The following is a 25594-nucleotide window of genomic DNA, read 5'->3' on the forward strand; positions in this document are numbered from 1 at the left end:
GGTGTATAAAAAAATTACAGATATTGCTGAGTACAACCACAGAAGATCTACATGGAGAAATATACAATGTTTATGGTTTAAAAGATCCAATATAATTAATATGCCAATTTCCTCCACAGTTCTCTCAATTTAAGAAAAGTCCACTAAAAATTCCGGTAGTTCTTTTTTTTTTCCTAGAAATGGGTAAGATGATTTAAAATAATCTGGATAGGCAAAGGACCAAGAATAATTCAAACAATCCTGAAAAGAAAAACAAAAACAAAAACAAAACAAAATTGGAAATTAATCTTGATGTCAAGATTTACTATAAGGACAAAAATATCAAGACAGCACTGTATTGTCAAAAGGATAGATTTATCAGTATAACAATATCAGGAGCACAGAAATATGCCACATATATGCAGTAATTTTTAATTCTTCCAGAACACCATGATAGAACAACTGAATATCTCTGTTGGGGGGAAGGAAAAACTCACCTCTGACCTCACTCCAAATCTCAAAATTTATGCTGAATGAAAGTAGTCAAACAAACAAAAAGTACCTATTGTATGATTCCATTTAAATGATATTCTAAAATAGCCAAACTAACCTAATTAGAAATTAGATCCACTTTTTCTTCTGGTAGGAGATTAACTAGAAATTGGAAGAATAGATATTACTGGATGATAGAAATTGTTCAGTGTCTTGATAGGACTATGAGTTACATACATATATACTATGAGGATATACATTTGTCAAAATGATTAAATAGGATGCTTACTATCTGAATGTTTTACTGTATATTAAGTATACAGTGTATGTATGTAGAGTTCATGCCTCAATTAAAAAAAAAATGAGATCTCATTGACCAAGAATGGAATAATTTGAGCAAGAAGAATAATAATCAACTCAGCTATTTTAAACATTGTATATAAAACATATACATTTAGGTTTAATATTACTCAAAAAAATCACTGCTCCTCCAAAAAAAAAAAATTATCACTTTCATTGGTCACAATTGGAGGCTAAGTGGGAAACCTGATTATTACTCTGAAAATTGTCAATTGGAGAAATAATTAAGCTTTTTATTTTCTTTCCTATTGAAATTGTATTTCAGAGCAACCAAATACATGGTACTAAACAGTAACCATTTTGCGATTCCCATTGCCATCTTTAACTCACTGACCATTCTTCACGTCAGGAAGTTTGGAACACTCAGACATTATGCGCCTCCTAATGTGATGTAATATGAGTATTTATCACCACTTGTATAAGATTTTGCCCAAAGAAATAGAACCTAGATGTAAGAACTACCTACCAGTTTACAGGAAACATGGGTTATAGAGGAAGAAGTTTCATGACACCATGAAAGAACAAGTGGATACATCTAGAATTCAGGACAACTACATTCCTGGTTTCTTCAACTTAACAATAACATTAAAAAGGGGGAGGGTTTGGGGAGTTTGTTTGGCTCCTTATTGTAAGAAACCATCTTTAAAAATATATTTTTGACACAGTTGAGAAACTTTGAACATGAGATGGGATCCCAATAATACCAAATAATAATTGTTAATTTTATTAAGGGTGATAATGGCATTTTCAAACAAAGAATTCCATTTTTAAACAAAAATCTAAATGTTTATATTGAAAAATATACAATACAAATAAAATTTTTAAAAATTAATAAATTTTAGTACTGTTGTTATATGTAACTATGTATATAAAATTCAATTTCTTATTATATAACAGCAATAAATACTAAATAATAATGACATGCCATAGCAACAGATACCTTTAACAAAAATGTGTATAAATTATGGAGAAAAAAATAAATTTTAATGAAAAATATTAAAAAGGATCCAAAATTATGTTTATAAAAAGGAAATTCAATTTTAGAAAAACTATCTATTCTCCCAAGATTATGTATCTATTTAAGTTAATCTAATAAAAATCCCATCAAGATTTTTAAAATTTCCAACTGATTCTAAATTTTAAATTAAATTAATTTAGATATAAACATAACCAAGAAAATCAGGATAATTTTGAGGAAAAACAAGTTTGGGAGAATTTCTCTATCAGAGATCAAGATTATTTTAGAGATACAGTCCCTCATGAGGGAGCCTGCTTCTCCCTATCCCTCTGCCTGCAGCTTCCCCTGCTTGTGTGCTCTCTTTCTCTCGCTGTGTGTGTCAAATAAGTAAATAAAATCGAAAAAAAAAAAAGATTTTAGAGATCTAGAGAGGAATACAGAGTGCTATTTGTGCAAGGATAGATAGATCGATTAATGGAATAAGGAAGAAAGTCTAACACAATGGGGCATATATGGAGATTTGATTTATGACAGGAGCCTTGTAGATTAATTGTGGGAAGGAATATTTTTGGATGGGGTGACTGGGTGATAGACACTGGGGAGGGTATGTGCTCTGGTAAGCGCTGTGAGTTGTGCAAGACTGTTGAATCTCAGATCTGTACCTCTGAAACAAATAATGCAATATATGTTAAGAAAAAAAAAAAAAAGAAGAAGAAGGTAGCAGGAGGGGAAGAATGAAGCAGGGGAAATCGGAGGGGTAGACGAACCATGAGAGATGATGGACTCTGAAAAACAAACTGAGGGTTCTGGGGGGGAGGGGGGTGGGAGGATGGGTTGGCCTGGTGGTGGGTATTGAGGAGGGCACGTTCTGCATGGAGCACTGGGTGTTATGCACAAACAATGAATCATGGAACACTACATCTAAAACTCATGATGTAATGTATGGAGATTAACATAAGAATTAAAAAAATGCAAACAAAACAAAACAAAAATTTTTTTAAGTGGTATGAGACAAATATATTTACTTTATAAAGCAATGGATCTCCACCCTGCACCATACAGAAAAATATATCTTACTTTGCTAAAAGTAGTAACACATATTACAAAATTTGTATAACAAAACATAGAGACAATGTGAGACCTTATTGGTCATGGCAAATATTCTGGATTTTATTCTAAATAAAGCAAGAAGCCATTGAATGTTTTCCCCCCCCATTGGAATGGCATAATATGAGTTACATTTTAAAAGTTTCACTTTGCTGCTCTCTAGAGAATTAGGTATGTGAGAGAAAGAGAATAAATAAATAATGAAGCCAGTTAGAAGACTTTAGTTTGGGCAAAAAATTATTATTGTATAGTGTTTAGTAGTAGAATGGTCACATCTAAGTTAATTTTAAAAGCCAACATATGGTACTTGCCATGATATTCTTATTATAAATTAGATATATAACAACATAAGTATCTTACAAGTCAGGGCCATATAACTTAATTTACTAATATAAATTAGATATTTAATTGGTATTATGTCTTTTTCCTAAAGTTAAATATGAACCTTTCAAGTTCGTATTTGGATTATCTCATGATAACAGTTTTACTATGCAACTATTTTCATCAAGGTTTAGTAACATTAATTCAGATTTTCTTTATTCTTTGTAGTATATATGCATAAGAATCACTAAGATCCCTAAGAAGAGGATCCCATGATTTACTGGACCACTGAACTATGGTCTCACTTCACTCAAGCGTCGTTTCTCTAAGGGAGATTTATCATTGTTGTTGATGTTGTTATTATTATTTTGCCACAGTTCATAAATCAGTGGGTAGTGGTTACAAGAAGCCACAACATATTGTCTAGATTAAGAATCCATCAAGATTCTTACACTGGGGCGCCTGGGTGGCTCAGATGGTTAAGCGTCTGCCTTCGGCTCAGGTCATGATCCCAGGGTCCTGGGATCGAGTCCCGCATCGGGCTCTCTGCTCCTTGGGAGCCTGCTTCTCCCTCTGCCTCTCTCTCTCTCTGTCTCTCATGAATAAATAAATAAGAATCTTAAAAAAAAAAAAAAAAGATTCTTACACTGAATGGCTTTGTTTTCTGACATTTATGGGAGCAGGTTAAGAAACTGGAAACTTTAGCCAAATTCTCTTTTCTGAGATAAATAAAGTGCTCTAATTGCACTACAGCCCCAGTCACCCAGATAAAATTTTAGATGCTTTGCCACATCCTCTGACCCTCCACTTCTGAAGAATTTTTTTTGTCAATTATTAGTTTATTTTTACAGATTCATACATACAAGGAATAAGCCACCAGCATTTGACAGGACCTGTGATAAGGGTATGCATGATTGGCAATAAACTGACACCATAACCACACCCTCTCTGAGTACATTCTACTACTAAGACTGCTACTGTTCTTAGCTTTTACTTTCCCATCAAAACTTCCTCCCAAGGTGATGTTTAGTATCAGTCCCTTGCCACTTAGTGTATAGTTAAGATAGCATTTCATTTGTCTTAGTCATTTGCATTGAACTTCATTTTTAATGGTAAAATTGAAAGCTTTAACCCCACAACATATATAATACATAGTTTTTGTTTTGTTTTTTTTTTTTTTAGCTGAGCATCTATATGCAAATCTCTCATTAGGCTTGCTTTTATTCTAGTGTCCCTGCAATAATAGCTTAGATTTCTAGGACCTGGGAACTTTATAGAGTGGATTAAATAGGATCCTCACTTTGCACACATAATAGTTTATTATATGGATGAACTCATAGATATGTAAAGTTTTTTCTAACTTAAAAATTTTATGATTTTATCGAAAACAAAAAATTCAGGTTATCGGTTTCTTGTATGTTAAATAACTGGAATTTAAATTAAAAACTTGAGAAAGAAAAAGAAGTAACTTGTGAGGGCATGCCTTGGGGGCAAAATGCATTAAAGATCTGTTTTGTCTAAAATACATACATACATAATACACACATACATACATACTTACATACATACATACAGTGAGCCAGTAAGAAAATATATGTGTCTTTAAAAAGAAGAATATGGAAGCCTAGCAAGTTTTCTTTCTTTAAAAAAAACAAAACAACTTTTTTTTTTTAATAGCAGTTTTATGTTCACAGGAAAATTGACAGGAAGATACTGAGACTTCCCATATATTTTCTGTCTTTTAACATGTGCAGACTCACCCGTGATCAATACTGCCCACCAGAATGGTATATTTGTTAAAATTGATAAATGTACATTGACACTCATAATAATTCCAAGCCCATAGTTTACATTAGGGATTTCTCTTGGTATTGTACATTCTATGGATTTGGAAAAATATCCAATGACATGTATTTATCATTATGGTATTGTACAGAGAATTTTCACTATAAAATCCTAAAAATCTTCTGCACTTCACCTATTTCCCCTTTCTTCCCCATTCTCTGGCAACTACTTATCTTTTTACTGTTTCCATAGTTTTGCATTTACAGAATGTCATATAGTTGAAACCATATAGTATGATATGTAGACTTTCCAGATTTTTCTTTTCACTTAGTAGTTTACAGTTAAGGTTTCTTCATGTGTTTTCATAGCTTCATAGCTCATTTCTTTTTAGTGCTGAGTAATATTCCATTGTCTGGACATACCACTGATTATTTATCTATTTACCTACTGAAGGACATCTTGGTTGCTTCTAAATTTTAGCAATTATTAATAAAGCTCTTATAAACATTATGTTCAGGTCTTGGTATAGACATAAGTTTTCAGATACTTAATGCCAAGGAATATGACTGCTGAATCATAAGGTTAGGCGTATATTTAGTTTTGTAAGAAAATGAAAAACTGTCTTTAAAGTGACTGCACCTTGAGGCACCTGAGTGACTCAGTCAGTTAAGCATCTGCATTTGGCTCAGGTCATGATCCCCGGGTCCTGGGGTCGAGCTCTGCATCCGGCTCCCTGCTCAGCAGGGAGCCTGCTTCTCCCTCTCCCTCTGCTGCTCCCCCTGCTTGTGCTCTCTAGCTTTCATAAATAAATAAATAGATAAATAAATATATTGATTAATTAATTAATTAATTAAATCTTTAAAGTGGTTGCACCATATTGCATTACCACCAGCAATGAAGGAGATTTACTGTTGCCCTGTATCCTCACCAGAATTGGGTGTCATCAGTGTTTTGGATTTTGGCCATTCTAATTTTGGCCAATGTTGTTCTAGTTTGTATTTCCCTGATGACATATGATGTGGAACATCTTTTCACATGCTTACTTACCATCTGTGTATCTTCTTACCTGAGGTGTCTGTTAGATCTTTGGCCCAGTTTTTCACTGGGTTGTCTTCTTCTTGCTGAGTTTTAAAATTGTCTTTGTATATTTTGTGTAGCAGACTTTTCTCTGATGGATCTTTTGCAGATATTTTCTCCCAGTCTGTGGTTTCTCTTCTATTCTCTTCATGTGCTCTTTCACAAAGTTTTTAATTTTAATAAGATCCAGCTTATTGATTCTTTCTTTTGTGAATTGTGCCATTGGAGTTATACCTAAAAAGTTATTGCCACACCCAAAGTCATCTAGGTTTTCTCCTATGTTATCTTCTAGGAGTTTTATACTTTTGAGTTTTGCATTTAGGTCTGTCATCCATTTTAAGTTATTTTTTTGTGAAGGCTGTAAAATCTGTGTATAAATTCATTTTCTTTTTTGCATGTAGATATCCAGTTGTTCTAGCATCATTTGTTTAAAACACTGTCTTTTCTTCACTATATTGCCTTTGCTTCTTTGTCAAAGCTAAATTGGCTGTATTTGTGTAACCTATTTCTAGGTTTTCTATTCCATTCCATTGAACTATTATTTCATCAAAACTATGTTGTCTTGATTATTGTAAATTTATAGTAAGTTTTAAAGTCAGATCAACTCAGTCCTCCAACTTTGTTCCTCTTCAAAATTGTGTTGTCTATACTGGGTCTTTTGCTTCACCATATAAATTTCAGAATCAGTTTGTTGATATCCACAAAACAATCTGCTGGAATTTTGATTGAAATTGTTTTAAATCTATAGATCAAATTGGGAAGAACTGACATTATGATAATACTGAGTCTTCCTTTCCATGGACATGGACTATCATTTCATTTATTTAAATAAATATATATAAATAAATATATATATTACTTATATAATTATATATAATATATTATAATTATATAATATATAATATATATTATTTTATCATAGTTTTGTAGTTTTTCTTATATATATCTTGTACATATATTGTTAAATTTGTACTTAAGTATTTCATTTTTGGGGTGCTAATGTAAATGAGGTGTGTTTTTAAGTTCAAATTCCACTTGTTCCTTGGTGGTATATAGGAAAGTGATGGACTTTTATTTACTAACCTTCTAACCTGCAGCTTTGCTATAATAACTTATTAGAGCCAGGATTTTTTTTGGGGGGGGGTCTATTCTTTCAGATATCCTACATAGACGATTATGTCATCTGTGAACAAAAACAGTTTTATTTATCCTTCCCAATCCATATGCTTTGCTTTTCTTGTCTTGTCTTATTGTATTAGCTGGGTCTTCCAGTACAGTATTGAAAAGTGATGTGTAGATGAGACATTCTTATCTTTGTTCTTCATGTTAATAGAAAAACTTCAAGTTTCTCACCATTAAGTATGTTAGCTATGGCTTTTTGGTATGTATTCTTTATCAAGTTGAGGAAGTTCTCCTGCACTCCTACTTTACTGTGAGTTTTTGTCATGAATGGGTTGGATTCTTTTGCATCTGTCAATAATATCATGTGATTTTTCATTTTTAGTCTGTTGATGTGTAATGGATTGCATTAATTGATTTTTGAATGTTGAGCTAGTTTTGCATACCTGGAGTAAATTTCACTTGGTTGTGGTGTAAGCAAGTTCTCCTCTGGTTTAACTCAAGTCAGAGATAATAATTTAGAGTGGCGGGGTACCTGGGTGTCTCCATCGTTAAGCATCTGCCTTCGGCTCAGGTCATGGTCCTGGGGTCCTGGAATTGAGCCCCGCACTGGGGTCCCTTCTCAGCGGGAAGCCTGCTTCTCCCTCTCCAGCTCCCCCTGCTTGTGCTCTCTCTCTCACTGTGTCTCTCTCTGTCAAATAAATAAATAAAATCTTTAAAAACAAACAAACAATAATTTAGAGTGGCCATATATAATGATCCAAATGTTAGTGGACATTTTAACTATATGTAGGCATATATGCAATGATCATTCCACATAGATTTATACTTATTTTGTCTGGATATTCTATCTTAATTTTAAATCTAAGAAATTTAAGTATTTTAATAAAATGTAAAGTGTAATTTTCTTAAATATCCTTATAGAAAGTCATGAGAAATGTAATTGCCTTAAAAATGTAGATCAGTTAATATACAATCATTTAGTTCAGTGCAAAAGTTTTTCTTTGTATGATAGTTATGTTCACCTGCCTACACATGTGATAGAATTTTACTTACATATTTGCAATTTCCTGGTCTCAGCTCTTCAGTATTCAGTACTTCAAACAATGTCATTTGTTTTTATTTATGTTATATTCTGGATACAGGTAGAGGTTTCTCCATAGTGAGATTCATCATGGTGTAGAATGAGAAAGCAACACAACTACCCGAAAATTTCATTCTCACTGATTTATCCCATGAGTGTTTATTTCTTTTGGTTGAGATATTCAAAAGTCTAGTAAAAATGTAAAACCATTACCATAGAGAGAGAGAATTCAGTAATATCTGGCCTTGAATAATTTTATCAGTTAAATCATCTACTCAGCTACTTAGCTTAAATGAAGGCCCACAAGAAGAAATCAACATTACCTTTGCCACAATTTGTTCTGAGTCAATCCCTTGTATTTAGTATCAATGTTTAGGGAGGATTCTGGATTTACTTTTGAAAATATAAATGACTGAGATAAGTATGCATCATAATTCACTTATTTTAAGAGGAGATATGGGTTTCCTACATCCGGGAGCCAGAAGGACTTTATGTTAATGTGCTATTTCCTAAAATATATATATATATATATATATATATTAAGCCTCTTCATCATTCTTTCAGAAGTCTAGTATTGTGTGTATGTGTGTGTGTATGTGATTCTATATATTTGTTCACTGTTTATGAGATCCAAAATTTCATATTGTCTTTGGGGGCTTTGATATCTTTTGTATGGATAATACATTTTTTTCATTCATAAGCATTAATGTACTTCCAATGTTTTAGTTTGATTTTGTTTTTCCCATGGCTGAGCAAATAGCTCATTTGCTTTTAGAGTCTTTAAAGTTTTTGCTGACAAATATCTTCTAGGGACAATTTCTATTTTTTCATTGCTGTTATTTGTAAACACTAGAAATGATATATGATAAATGATACATTAGAAATGAAGTCTTTCTAATCAATATTTTTGAGAGATAAAGGTATATTTTTATCTAAAAAGCTATGTTTATGGATTCTATTATAGAATTCTATTTGCTCAATTTCTAGAACCCTAGACTATGATAACAGAGGTTTAAGAAGCCAACTGAGTAAATTTTCTCTTTTCTCTTTGACATTGTGAAAATGAAGAAATAGAAGCTGACTCCTTCATGTATATTTGCCCTTTAATGACAGAGCTAGAACATTAAGATAACAACTTTCAGTGTTATTACACTCGTGAATAAGTTATCAATTGCAGTAATAATGCTTTGTAACAAACCATCCGCCAAACCTCAGTGGATTAAAACAATAATATTTATTTACTTAATAGTCTGCAGGTCAGCTGGGGCATTTATTTCTACTTAGCCCTTGGCTCAACTGTTCTTAATTATGCTTGCTTAATCATTTGTGGTTAGCTATGAGTTTGCTGAGACTTTAATGTTTTGGTTGGGATCACTTAGATCTCTAGGGTATGGATGGGCCATCCAGGCTGACTTTGACTCTTAAGACTTTTTCTTCGTCAGCAGGATTGTCCAAGCTTGTTCACACAGTGGAAGCAACACTATAAAAGAGTAAATGAAAGTACAGAAGGCCTCTTGCACCTTAGTTTGTTCTCACATACCATCACTTCTGCTGCAAATCACAGACTAGCTCAGATTCACAGAGTAGGGAAATAGATTCCATTTCTTCTGTTGACCAAGAAAGAATTCACTGAAAATTAATACAACTATGATGAGCTTATTATTTTTTCCCTCTGTATTCTTGGAAACTCCCTCATCTTTGTATAAACCTCCAAACTGGCATCATCTATCTCCAAATTCTCTGCTTTTAAATGACATATGCAATGCTGGAAGATTACTGTCCCATTATATACTCTTTTTGATAGTTTTCTATGAGATGCAAAACAACAACAACAAAAAAAAAATCAAAGCATATCATTATCTTTCTGGGAATCTGATATTTGTATTTCCTAAATAAGAATGTCTTCATTTATTCTATTGCCTGACATATAATTAATTGTAATGCAATCATTTTAATGTAAAACATTAAAAAAATGATTTTTAAGAAAACTTTTGTTTATCTGATAGATAAAGCAGAGCTTTCCCAAGCAGACATCAGCCATAGCACTAAGGTTATTTTGAAATGGAAAACCAAGTGTTAAACCTTCATAACTTGCCTCTATATACATAATTATCACTGATGTATTTCTTGTCTAAATGCAATTTTCCTGAGTTCCTATTCAGGTATATATTTCTTGAATAAAATAAACTCTACACTTTTTCACAGCTTGAATTATAACAGAGAAAAAATGACAATAAAAATATATTATCAAGTAGTTATAATTTCCATAAAAAGAAATAAAATTTGATTAGGGAAAAGACAGAAGTCTCATTTTGTCATATATTGTCCTGTGATAAGAAGTGGGATTAGTGGAAGAGTTATAAGACCTCCAAGGCTATCCCTTGACATTGTGGTAGTTCTTAGGTGTCTGTGGAGTTAGAAGGATCTATATTTAAATCCCAATACCACAGTTAACTGAGTGTGTCATGAAAAACTCTTGAATAAACTCTACAAACCTTAATTTCTTTATCCATAAAATATGGTTGTTAGAAAATACCTTGGAGGATTTGGGTGATGCTTCAACAATGCAAAGCATGTCAGTTAGACTGTTTACTAGAATGCCTTCCTTACATCAGAGGTTTCAAAAATGTTTGCCATTTTGTAAATTATATTGGTGGTCAAAACAAGGTATATGCAAAAGAAATACAGGTTTTCTTCTGAAATACTTTGAAGTCTCTTTGAGTAAGCTTTCACAGTGATAAGTGTACATTTATTAAATTCTTATTTTTTGTTCTTTTTTGTGTTAAATTTAGCAATTCCTACTATTGCTGTACCATATTCTTTTTTTTTTATTTCAAGTTAGTTAACATACAGTGTAGTATTGGTTTCAGGAGTAGAATTTAGTGATTCATCACTTATATATACACCCAGTGCTCATCCCAACAAGTGCTCTCCTTAATGCCCATCATCCAGTTACCCCATCCCCCACCCACATCCCCTCCAGCAACCCTCACTTTGTTCTCTATAGTTAAGAATCCCTATGGTTTCCCTCCCTCTCTGTTTTTATCTAATATTATTTTTCCTTCCCTTCCTCTATGATCATCTGTTTTGTTTCTTGAATTCCAGCTATGAATGAAATCACCTGCTATTTGTCTTTCTCTGACTGATTTATATCACCTAACATGATGTACTCTAGTTCCATCCATGTTGTTGCAAATGGCAAGATTTCATTCTTTTTCGATGGCTGAGTAATATTCCAGTGTGTGTGTCTGTGTGTCTGTGTGTGTATACCACATCTGTTTTATCCATTCATCAGTTGATGGACATTTGGGCTCTTTCCATAATTTGACTATTGTTGATAATCCTGCTATAAACATTGGGGTGCATGTGCCCCTTTGAATCAGCATTTTTTTTATCCTCTGGATAAATATCTAGTAGTGCAATTGTTGGGTGGTATAGTAGTTCTATTTTTAACTTTTTGAGGAACCTCCATACTATTTTCCAGAGTGGCTGCACCAGTTCACATTCCCACCAACAGTACAAAAGAGTTTCCTTTTCTCTGCATCCTTACCAACATCTGTTGTTTCATGTGTTGTTAATTTTAGCCATTCTAACAGGCGTGAGGTGGTATCTCATCATGGTTTTGATTTGTATTTTCCTGATGATGAGTGATGTTGAGCACCACATTATTCCTAAAACTTCTTTGTGATGGATGAATAGTCAATTTTGCTTACCTGTCGAAAGCATCAACTTCAGAGCTACTACATCTGGTCTTCATTCTAGGTCTGCCACTTAATTGTGTGATTTGGGGGGAAATCCTCAATCTCTCTGTGTTTAAGTTTCCAAAACAGGGAAAAAAAAAAACAGAGGATGAAAATAGTGTTTACATTATTGAACTTTTGTGAATATTAAACAATTCAACATGTTTTAATGGACTTAAAACAGTACTCAACACATTAGAGGTCTTCTATCTTATGTGTTACTATTCTCACATAAAATGAACTGTTGGAAAAGAAAGACTAAAGATAAAACTGGAGGTTCTTTATATGTGTGTGTGTTTTAAGAGATTAGAAATATAGATTGCATACTAAAGTAAGAGATTACAAATGTAATTTTACACTATTTTATTAGTGATTGGTTGATGATTACTGAAAATATTGTTTCCATTTACTATCTCTTGATCACTATCTCTTGCAGTTTAAAGATGTTATATTTTTTTCTTTATTTTGATAATATACATCGTAAGGTACAGTATTTCTTAGTTTCATATTACATCAAACATTCATTGCCTACAAATAAGGATTTAGAATGGACATGTATTTGACAAACTATAGTGAAGTGAATTCATATATTGTAGGACTTTGTGTAAGGATAGGTTACAATGGAAAAGTATCATGGTGTACGGGTATATAAAAACAAGAGGGACTGCTATAGTATTAATTTCATTTCTCCAACTTGTGGATTTTCTAATTACTAATGTATGTCAGAAACTTCAAATAATGGGTGAGATGGATAAAGTTATAAGAAAAGCTATTGGAAAGAACACTGTAAAAATTATACCTTGTCTACTACTTCTTAGTCAAATGCACTTGCACGTTTTCTGCTTTAAGTGACACTGATGAGAAGGATAAATGAAAAGTTCCTCTGGAGTCACAAAGCAAAGGCAGCAGCAGGTAAAACAGGAACTCAAAATACATAAAGTAAATCCATTTGCTTCAATTCAGTTCAGAGAACACTTTGAGGAGCAATTTAAATGATTTTATTAAAAATCTATTGTAGTTAAAACTACTTACTATATATTTTTATTTTCCCCCAGCTTATTAACATGTCTCTTTCATGGGCTCAAAAATGACAAGATTTATATCCTATGTCAACTTGAGAATACTGTTTTTATTCATTTATGTTACTATTTTACATTTGGCTCAATTGAAGCATGTGGGCAGTATTTCTGACAGCTCTACCAGTGCGCTGCTGAGGTGGCCACCTATGTGAAACACCGGTGTTGACTTTTAGCATAAGAAGACCCCAACTACTACATTTCAGGCAGCACAGATTATAGCTTACAGAGCCTGTCTTAGTCCATTAGGGCCACTAGTTAAAAAAAAAAAAAAAAAAAAAACACAGGTTGAGTGGCTTATAAACAACAGAAATTTATTTCTCACAGTTCTGGAATCTGACAGATTAGGATGCCAACTTGGTTGGTTTATGTTGAAGGCTCTCTTCCAGCTTGTAGACTGCTCATTGTATCATTGTATCCTCATATGGTGGAAAGAGCTAGAATACTTTCAGGAGCCTCTTTTATATGGCACTAATCCCATTCATGAGGTTTTGTAGCCTCATGAATTAAGCACCTTCTAGATCTCCACTTCCCAATACCACCGTCTTTGGGGGTTAGGATTTCAAAATATGAATTTTAGGTGAACACAAACATTCTGACTATCCATAACAAGGCCCTTCCTTGTATTAACTACCATGGGTAAGAAAGAAGAGCAAAGAAACCTCAAAGATTTAGGAAATGGAAAACTCATAGTTCTTTCATGGATATACAAATGACAAGCTGAGCTGCCATTAACATATAAATTGATATATCAAAACAAATGACATAGAAATTGAAAGGAAAAATGAAGAAAACTAGCCCAGAAAACAAAATTGTGAAGCAAATGAGAAAACTAAAACATGGTATATACTGACTTGGATAGTTGAAGCATATGACGAATATATCTGAATGCTAGTAAGTTTTCCAGATTCCTTTGGTTGTGGAGACACAGCTTAAAAGCCTCTCCTGGACATTAGTGTTGATAGAAAGCCTTGAAAACAGTAAGGAGGAGGCCCTGAGTAAATAGAAAAGAATAAACATTTATATACATCTATAACTTCCATTAATGCTAATCACAACTTTGCATGAATCTGAGCACATCAGAGAAAATGAAGAGAACTTTCACTAAGATAACCCTTGAACTTTCACTAAGATCACATTTTAAAATGATGGTGAACAGGGCCTGTCTTAGGTCACTTATAATTTAAATACATTAATATTTTAGGACATGTAGCACTTGAAAACTTTTAGATAGTGAAACTTTAATTTCTTGGGTAGAAAAATTTGCAATCTGCTACAACTTTATAGATTTTTCACTGCAAATGAAATGATCAGACTTAAACTAGTCATGTTTGGTAGAGAAATCTAGTTTTCTATGAGAGTTATGCAAACCTACACAGAGAAGAAAGCAGGAGAAGATGGTGGGTGAGAAGTAGGAGAGGGAGGTGAGGAGGGAAGGAAAGATGGAGGAAAAGGGGAGGAAAGAAATCTGCAACCACATATAACAGCAAACTAAGTAGATTGTGAAGTTCTTGAGAATGGGTCTTTCTTGCCTTCATTCCTTTGAATCTCTGCAGACTTGGGCAATGCCAGGTACAGTGTAGGTGAACAATGTATTCTTATTAAACTAACCTAAATTGACAGAATGACTGAAGAATTACTGATGTGAAAGCATTGTCTTCACCCATTTTTTCATTGTTCTGTGGATTTTATAGAGAAAAAAATGAAAACAAAGGATATTTTTTTCAAGTTCATTTGAGGTGAAAATTACCCTGAAATTATTTTCAAATAAAGGCTACTATCTGTGGAGTAAGAGAAAACATTAGTTATAACATAGATACTAAGAAAGGTTTACTTGACTTGGAGATTGTGGATTTGGGGTAGTTATGCTAGGAATTCCATAATTCCTCAAATGTTGTACAAACTTTAATGTTTATATAGGTATGCCATATTTCTGGGGGGAAGTCATATATAAGAATGACTGGTAAATTTAAATTTCTGTGATGGGTGAATGCCAAGATAAGGAAGGATGCCCTCCCTCCCTTCCTCCTTTTCTCTTTTACTTCTTTACTTATTTTCCTCCTTCCTTCCAAATTAGGGATGGGACTGTGTGCCAGAAATCGTGTTGTGTTGGGCATTGGAACTTCTATTATGACACTTGCTACAATCATCTGGTTATTTATTAATTCTCCCTCACTCCCTCAGAAACTTGAGTCTCTCTCTGATTTTTCACATTTGTTTATTTGAATTCAATCAACCATAGAGAAGGTATGCTTTATGAGATTTAAAGGTGGAAAGACAACGTGGTCTCTGACCTCGTATAGCTTATCTAAGAGATGGGAGAGCCATTTAAACAAAAATATAAAAAGTTAAAGTACTACATTTTTGTGATGGCAATATAAACACAAAGACTAAAATTCTTTACATTAACTGACAATCAGCTTTTTGCTAGAAATTTTTGAAAGATCCATGACAAAGATTCAAAGCTACTAGAATTATCTGGGACTCATTTTAATAGAAATAGAAGAATGTAAATGTTTGAAAATATTTTAAATCTTTCTTGAAATACAAGTGAATATTAGACATGATGCTCACAAAGAAAGAGCAATCAGAAAAAAATCTGATGGTCTCTTTTATTACAGCTGTTTAAGGGAAAAAACATAACTAATTGGTGTACATGACATTTCCTTTTGAGATAGCTGGGAATATTAATAAATTTGCCCAAGGTGACTGAATTACATTAGCTAGTTATTTACAAATGAAACACCCTAGACATTCAGTCCCTTGTTGATATGCTACCATCAATTTTCCATTTTTTTTTCTTTCAGGTTTATTACTGACAGTTAAAGCAATGCATATAAAACTGATATGCTCATAGGTATTTGATTTCAAAAGGTTCATTTTGCTCTTCAAATTTCAGTTTAACATAATCTCTAATGGGATTTGTTTTCTTATTTCCCTTCCTTTCATTTTTTTCCCCATGACCTTAGCAGTATTAATGTGGTTGTCTTACATGTGTTGAGCTTCTGTTACTGAATAATATTTTGCAAGTGCCATTTTTCACACGTATGTCATATACTTCTTATTTATTTTATTTATTTTTAAAGATTTTATTTATTTATTAGAGAGAGCACATGAGAGGGGGGAGGGTCAGAGGGAGAAGCAGACCCCCCGCTGAGCAGGGAGCCCGATGCGGGACTCGATCCAGGGACTCCAGGATCATGACCTGAGCCGAAGGCAGTCGCTTAACCAACTGAGCCACCCAGGCGCCCCGTCATATACTTCTTATGAACCTCACTGCTCCATAATGGAATCTTCTTATTCTTCCTAAATGCTAATATTCTGTTATGGGGTCTACTTTTGAAAGAAAATTGAGCATAGACTATTATGTAAAACAGCAAGGAAAGGAGGAAGAAACAGAGCAATACAATGAATTAGGGTAAAAAGTCTGGTTACCTATAATAGCATTTCAATATATCTTGCTTTCAAGTCCAAACTAAATATAAGAAATGCCTGTTTTCATAATCTTTTGTTATAAGGTTCAACCTCCTTGTTTATATTCTTATCTTTCTCCTTTCAACTAGTGCTCTATATTCTTTTTTTGTGTGTGTATTTTTTAAAATTTTAATCCAGTTAATTAATGTATAATGTATTATTTGTTTCAGGGGTAGAGGTCTGTGATTCATCAGTCTTACATAATACCCAGTGTTCATTACAACACCTACCCTCCCCAACGCCTATCACCCAGTTACCCCATCCCTTCACACCCCTCCCTTCCAGCAACCCTCAGTATGTTTTCTAAGATTAAGAGTGTCTTATATAAGGTTTGTTTCCCTCTCTGATTTCATCTTGTTTCATTTTTCCCTCTCTTCCCCTATGATCCTCTGCCTTGTTTCTTAAATTCCACATATTAGTGAGATCATATGATAATTGTCTTCCTCTGATTGACTTATTTTGCTTAGCATAATACCCTCTAGTTCCATCCACGTCATTGCAAATGGCAAGATTTCATTTTTTTAAATGCCTGCATAATCTATATTCTTATCTTCTTATCTTTCTCCTTTCAACTAGTGCTCTATTTTGAGGGTCTCCAAACCAGAACTGGTACTTCTATTTTTTTTTTTAACATTGCACTTGTGGTTACCATTCCATTGACCAGAATGACATTCTCTGTTCTCTCTTTTTAAACCCCCTACACCCATTCTTTAAAACTAGTAGTCCATTACTAATTCTTTAAAAGCTTCGCATGGCCAATCCATCCTGAACTGATTACTCAAACTTCTGAGCTTTTATATCAAGGCAAGTTTCCATTATAGTCAAGAAATTATATACTGTCAAGTAATATCTCTACAGTTACTTTTCAAAATTTCTAAATAGATCATTTTGGAAGGACTACATAAGTTTACAAATATTTATGTCATAATAACTCTCTGTGTGAGATTTTGAGGGGAAGAATGACACATTATTCATTATTTTTCCCTCAGAACACAAAACAGAATGCTAATGATGTGTGTTGTTTTTAAATCTAAGAAACCTTCTCTATGTTATAGTTCCATCTATGGAGAAATAAAAAACTGTGGTTTCTTTTATTTATGGGTTCGGTCATTCTATATTTGATCTTAGCCAAAAGGCTGAGAAGTGATATGTGTTCACTCATTCTATCAGTATGTACTGAGTACCTATTAGGAGGTGCAAGACACTGGGTATACAAACACTAAAATGGCGCTAATTCCACCCTCAGTGCATCAGGACAATAGGCAGCTGTCCCTTTTACCTTCTCCACATTGTCCAGACTCACAAGGACTACATCCTTATACATTCAGTAGCTGCTGGTCTGCAAGATCAGAGCATGGAATTACGGTGAATATTGAGCATATTAATGTTCATATTCAGCCTACCAAAAAAGAGGTTTGGTTTCTAGAAAAGTTGGATTTTTCCTTTTAATATGTTGACTTTTCCGTATAAAACTAAGTTTGTCCCTCACATTTATTGTGGAAAAAAAAATAGATACAAACATTGTTTGATAAAATTAAAAAGAGCAATCATCATGTGCGAATGCTTTGTAGCCTTTTGAGATAAGCAATATTTTTATTGTTTCTTGAAATACAAACATGTTTATTTCTAAAACATAAAGTGTTGAATCAATGACAAATTCACTTTAGGAAAGACATGCCATCACATTAGGATATTTTCCATAATTGAAGAAACGAATTCATTCTAGCTGCAGCATAATAATTATATGGTTAAAATGCAACCATTAAAATAAAATTGGAAAGCATAACAAAATTCAAATTATACTTCTACTATTGCTTGTGTTAATAAAAGTATGCATATGCATATACATGCAGACATATATTGCCCTACACAATATCTCGCTTTTCTACCTCTTTTACTATTTTAAAATTTTTATTTTGGGAGATAACTTCCTTTGCACAATAGATTATTCTTTCTCTGTTGAGATCTATGTAGAGAGCGTAAACTGTGGAATCAGATATGACTGGCTTTGAATTTCACTTGTACAATTTTATAGCTGGATAACTGGCAAATTTAGTGAAATTTGTTTGAGCTTCACTTTCCTCATCTTCCAAATTACCATAATAAAGCATATTTGTGATGAAGATAGAATAGATTGATACATAAATTATGTGGTAAAATATCTGGTACATATTGTGCACTTAATATCATGCTTTTATTATTATAATGTGTATTTGGATAAATGAAATTGATAACCCATGTGAATACTGGATTGGCAAAATGATTATTCAGATAAAATACTCATTTCTTGCTCTGTTTTATAAGAATGAATGTGGGTTTGGGTGCCTGGGTGGCTCAGTCGGTTAAGCGACTGCCTTCGGATCAGGTCATGATCCTGGAGTCCCTGGATCGAGTCCCGCATCGGGCTCCCTGCTCAGCGGGGAGTCTGCTTCTCCCTCTGACCCTCCCCCCTCTCATGTACTCCCTCTCTCTCATTCTCTCTCTCTCAAATAAAAATAAATAAAATCTTTAAAAAAAAAAAAAAGAAAAGAATGAATGTGGGTTTGAAAATTAAGTTTCTCCTTGTTAAGTGGACTGATTGTTTTAACCTTTCTATTGCGAGAATATCTGCCTTAATCAAATTATTTTGACCATTCTATAAAGTATGCAGTTTACATGGGGCAAATCAAACTTTATACCTTTTGGTGGCTATTAAAGGTATTTTAAAAGTAGAGCAAATTGATATAAGATGCAATATGCTGGGGTGCCTGGATGGCTCAGTAGGTTAATCATTGGACTCTTGGTTTAGGCTCAGGTCCTGATCTCAGGATTCTGAGGGCAGGCTCCAAGTCAGGCACTTCACTCAGTGGGAGTCCGCTTCTCCTCTCCCTCACCCTCTGCCCCTCCCCCTATTCACTTTCTCCCTCTCTTTCTCTTTCTCTCTCTCTCTCCAAAATAAATAAATCTTAAAAAAAAAAAGATGTAAAATGCTGGAATATAGGAGGCTTAGGACTAATAGTTCAGTCTAGCCTATCTTATGGTCTCAAGTTATTCAATTAGAATTTTAAAATTTAAGTAGTTTGATTTATTATTACTTTTAGTTGTCTGTTATGAATATTGCTTTTTTCTGCACATAACTTTTTTTGCACACTGCACTTACCATAGGTTTCTAATTGTTACAAAAAGAATGAATAAACATTGTAAGGAAGATCTGGGATCTGATATCTGCATAATTGTGTTTGCTGGGTACTATTATACTGGGAACTAGTAGAGAAAGGTAAAGGTGGTTACTGAGAAAAAAGCAAATTATAATTTTTAGCTCAACTCATCTTAAATGTGTGGCGAAGCCATCACTAGGTTCATAATAAAAACATATTCTTGAAATTGGCTACATGCATTGATTACTGAAAACATAGTTTGGATAAACCTACACTTCTAAGGCATCTTGCCAGCTTTATGAATCTATCCCACTGCCTTAGACCAGGAATGTGTGTTTATTCCCATTTATTTATGAGGCAAATGAAGTCTACAAAGCAGAATATCTTGGCTAGTGCATGAATATAGCCTTGTCAACCACATAAGAGTGGTTCCAAAGGAAAGAAAAAAGTATGTAATATTTAAAAGCGTGACTGTTCTCAGAACAATACTAAACTTGATTAAACTTGTTTGCTACCTGAGTAGCAAACATGAGAGTTTTGTTTTAGTGATTTTTTTTTTTAGAGAAAGTTTATTCCTACATCATATCATCACTACCTTTATCAATTCCAATTTATTAAACACCCCACTACCTCTAGTGAAGGTAGATCTACACTGGAGAACATCTTCACATAAAACCTGAACTTGCAATCTGCAAGGCATGTTGTTTAACAAGCCTAAATAACGACTTTCTTATATAGCTGCTTTACAGAGCCACGTAAAACATCCCTCTCTTTCATATTAAGCTTTCTTGGGTTTTTACATGCACAATATCTTAGTGCTTTATCTGGATGATGACAGTGCAAAGAGAAAAAAACATCCTTACTAATCCTTCTAAGCTTTGTTCAAGATTTGAGATTTTGGAACATTTTGGTTATTAAAATGTGTCACTCAAACTTTATATATATCTAAGTTAACATTTGAATAATCTTCTATGTCTAGAATATTTAAACAGTAAAGTTCATTTGAAAACTAAAGCAATGTTTTTAGTCATCTCTTAAAGTGAAAGTTGAAACAAGGTTAGCCAATGTTAATTTCTGTTCTAGAAGACAATTTATCTTTACTCAAATAACAAAAGGGGATCTTCAAGCCAAAGAAATGGTGCTAACCAGGAATCTCAGTATGCAGAGGTCCATCACTATCAAAATATATTACAAAACCCTCTGGTATGCTCTGTGTTTAGGGAAGGATAGAGAGGCTACTGCCATTTAGTGACCATATGTGTCCATTCTATTCATGGTGTCCTTTTGCCATCGCAAGTGCCATGGCATGAATGTGGGCCTTTGTTTTTTAAATCCCTGCTGAACTGTGTCAGTTAAGTAAATACCTGGTTGTATGCCATTACACAACAGGAAATCACTAACTCGTTACCTACAGGACCAGAAAGGTAACCGAAATTCTACAGTTGGAAGCAAGCTGGCTGCAGAACACAGCAGGTGGTGGGGACAGTGGTAAACTGGAGGGTACGTGTTCCCCCTAAATAGGTCAGCTGCTTATCTGCAGCAGATATTTGCCACAGGGAAAGATGGGCTTAGTGTTATCAAAGAAAAACCTGAAGTCCAGGGTATTTGCATGGGCTTGTGTGAAATTACTTTAGAATTTACCCAGGTTGAACACTCATGCACAGGCCCTCAAGACAGAGACTGTGTAGACCCAACAAAATGACCTTTTGCAATGAAATGAACTATGGGTGTCTATTAAGTGATGTTTGGAGATGACTAATCATAATAAGCTCCTGATTCGTAATGCTAATTTATATTTAATTAACTTCCACTGAAGGCTTACTGTGTATAAGTTACTCTTCTAGGTAGTGTACCGACATAAACATGAATGGAGCATGGTCTTTTTATATGTCCACACACTCTGCTAGGATATTTGTAAGTAATATTGAAGAAGGAAATCTATAAAAGGAAGACATCATTGCAGGAAAACAAAAAACAAAAAACCAAGAATTAGAGTCATAGGGAATTTGGCTTGACTTATGTCTCCATCACTTACTAACTGTGTGCCTGGAAAACCTAGTTAAGTTCTCTGATTCATACTTTTCTTACATGTAAAGTACTACTTTGTTGTAATGTGAAATTATTAATGGTTGTAAAACTCTTAAATACTCAATAAATACTAACAAAAATATAAACACCAAAAAACTACCTCCCTTTGAAGAAATAGTATATATATAAAGTGCCTGCTCAGTATATGGACTATTAGATGCTCAATAAATCACAGTTTAGGGGAATATTCTGATACCTACATTTTGTAACATTTGTAGATGAAGCATTCTAATTAAAATGGATCATTTCCATGTGATGGCACTATCTGATCTATTTGTCAATATTCTTAATATCCAGAGTATACCAAAGATACAAACTTTTTGAGGGGAAATGTTCAATAGTGTAACAACAGGCTATTTATTCGCTGATTGGGTATTCTTGTTATAGGTAAATGCCTGTGTTATTTCAAGATGCTTGGCAGGCTAAACATGACAAACTTTTGAGTACAGGTATTTTATTTCTGGAAAAGTTCTTTATAAAGAAAGATAATATTTTAGAACTTCATCCAAGGATAGAAATCTTATTAAATTTAAAATAAAATGAACAGACTTATAAAGCTAGTCATTATTTTATTGTATCTCTTACAATGATAGAATAAACTCATCTTGAAAACAGATTTCCAAAATATTTATTAAGTTAATTGTTTCATAAAGCTCTCAATAAATATATATCTTAGATTCCCTGTCTAGAAGAAAAAAAAAAAAAGAGAGAAAACTTCAGGCTTACAGGACATTCTATCCTAGAAACCTCCCCCCTGCCAATTAGAAACTGATGTGTGAAGTAGAACTATATATCATGAATCCCTGACCAACAGTAAATTAGGACTGTGTCAGCATGGGATGGAAAGGAAATATCAAAGCCAAGGGCCCTTTCTAGAAAATGCTTTTCATGATCTGGGTCTTAAATCTTGGAACCATTAGCAAGAGTGCTCTGGATGATCAAAATTGTCCATAGGTTGCATGGGGTTTTATTTATTGTACAATTTTCTACATTGAATTTCAATTCTCAGGAACATTTTTTTACACTCTCTGATTTTCAGACACTCAGGGAAAAGTAAAATATAGGATCAAAATAAGATTAGTCTCCACGTGGATGAATCAGTCATGCTTCATGGAATGCCTAATGCAGCTTTGCTTCAGTAAATCCCAAGTAACATTTCACAACTTCATGAGGTGCCCTGAGATTGGGGCCTTATTTGTCAGTTGCTGATGGTAAGTCAATGTGCATCTGTGTGTGCATGCATCTATGTGCACACACGTATAACAGTCTCATGGTTCACTGAAGCATACTGTAATTAGAGTCCATATTAGTGAGACCAAGTGTACATGTAACAACAGTATTTGAAAGTGAATTATGGATTTACTCCAAAATTGACTCTAAAACTATGCGTTGACACTATCTCAGCAGCAGACACAGGGGTGCCTGAGGGAACAAATATCTCTAGGGGTTACACCATCTGCAGTCCAACCTTAATATCTGATAATTCAACAATCTGCTCTGTACTTAAAAATCAAACACAGATGATCAGATTCAGAGATAATAAGGACTGCTATTTCCAAAACCAAATGATCCAGAAGTGTTCAGTCCTTTGAATTATTTTATTTTTATTTAAGTGTAATGTCTTTTTAATAAGATTTTTTTGAAATATAAATGTTGTGTTTATACATTGTGCAAACTTTAGAAATTTTGAAAAAAAAGTGAACATTTTTCCCTCCTAGATTTTTTTTTCCCTTCTAGATTTTGTTTTGTTTTTTAGTTTTTATTTATTTGAGAGAGAGAGAGAAAGAGAGCATGAGCGGGGGGAGGGGCAGAGAGAGAAGCAGACTCCCCACTGAGCAGGGAGCCTGACTTGGGGCTAAGCTGAAATCAGATGCTTAACCAACTGAGCCACCCAGGTACCCCTCCCTTCTAGGTTTTTAAATCTACATTTTATTTACAAATTTGGAATCCTATTAATATTCCATTTGTATCCCCTTTTATCATGTCATAAAAGGATAATATATTCTCATGACACTAAATGGTTTACTAAAACTTGCTTTTAATCAATACATAGAAATTTCAAAATTTTATCACATGGATCTGTTATACATAGCATTTTACCAAAACCCTATGTTAATTCGCTTCTGTTACCTTAAGCAAAACATAGGAAATAAGGCTCCCTTATTTAAAAAGAGAAGTATTTGTCCAAAATAAAGCTGTGATCCTAGTAGGTTATTCTCTTTTTTTATTCTCTTTCTTTTTCTATTACTATTATTAAATGTCATTCTCAGCTATTTTGAAAATCACACAGCAGTCTCTACCATAATTCTGATATCACTTAAGCATACTGTTGCTTACTTGTCACTAAGAAAAAGCAATATATTAGGTTAAAAAATGGTGTATGTACATGATTTTTTTATTTTAATTCCAGTTACTTAACATACAGTGTTATGTTAGTTTCAACTATATAATAGAGTAATTCAATACTTCCATACACACCCTGTGCTCATTAAAACAAGAGCCGTCTTAATCCCTATCACCTATTTAACCCTTTCCCCCCACCAGCCTTCCCTCTGGTAACCATCATTTTCTTCTCTGTATTTAAGAGTCTGTTTCTTGATTTCTCTCTCTCTCTCTCTTATTTTCTTTCCCTTTGATTGTTTTGTTTCTTTTTTAAAGATTTTATTTATTTATTTGAGAAAGAGAGATAGCTAGAGAAAGCAGGAGTGGGGGGTTGGTGGTAGAGAGGGTGAAGCAAGTTCCCATTGAGCAGGGAGCTGGACATAGGGCTCTATCCCAGGACCCCCGGAACATGACCTGAGCCAAAGGCAGACACTTAACCATCTGATCCACTCAGGAGCCCCTGTTTTGTTTCTTAAATTACACATATGAGTCAAATCATGGTATTTGTCTTTCTCTGATTGCTTTCTCTGACTGATTTATTTTGCTTAGTATTATACTCTCTCCATGTCATTGAAAATGGCAAGATTTCATTTTCTTTTTCTTTCTTTCTTTCTTTCTTCCTTCCTTCCTTCTTTCTTTCTTTCTTTCTTTCTCTTTCTTTCTTTCTTTCTTTTTCTTTCTTTCTTTCTTTTTTCTTTTTTTCTTAGAGACAGAGAGAGAGGAGAGAGACCCCGAGGATACATGAATGGGGTAGAGGCAGAGGGAGAGAGAGAATCTTAAGCAGACTCCATGCCCATTGCAGAGCCCAGCATGGGGCTCAATCTCACAACCCTGAGATCATGACCTGAGCTGAAATCAAGACTTGGATACTTAACCGACTGAGCCAACCAGGCACCCCAAGATTTCATTCTATTTTTACTCCTGAATATTCCATTGTGTGTGTGTATATAAATATACACACACATCTTCTTTATCCATTCCTCAATCAGTGGACACCTGGGCAGCTTCCATATCTTATCTATTGTAAATAATGCTGCTATAAACAAAGGGATGCATGTAAGCCTTTGAATTAGAATTTTTGTATTCTTTGGGTAAATACCCATTAATGTGATTGCTGGATCATAGGGTAGTTTTATTTTTAACTCTTTGAGGAACCTCCATACTGTTTTCCACAGTGGATGCCCCAGTTTGCTTTCCCACAAACGGTGCACAAGTGTTCCTTTTTCTCGACATCCTCACCAATACCTGTTGTATCTTGTGTTGTTGATTTTAGCCATTCTGACAGGTGTGAGGTGATATCTCATTGTTGTTTTGATTTGTATTTCCCTGATGATAAGTGATGATGAGCACCTTTTCAGGTTTCTTTTGGCCATCTTCTTTGGAAAAATGTTCATGTTTGCTGCCCATTTTTATTT

Source organism: Leptonychotes weddellii, chromosome 1 (assembly GCF_054177405.1).
Source record: "Leptonychotes weddellii isolate Sample4059 chromosome 1, ASM5417740v2, whole genome shotgun sequence".
NCBI lineage: Eukaryota > Metazoa > Chordata > Mammalia > Carnivora > Phocidae > Leptonychotes > Leptonychotes weddellii.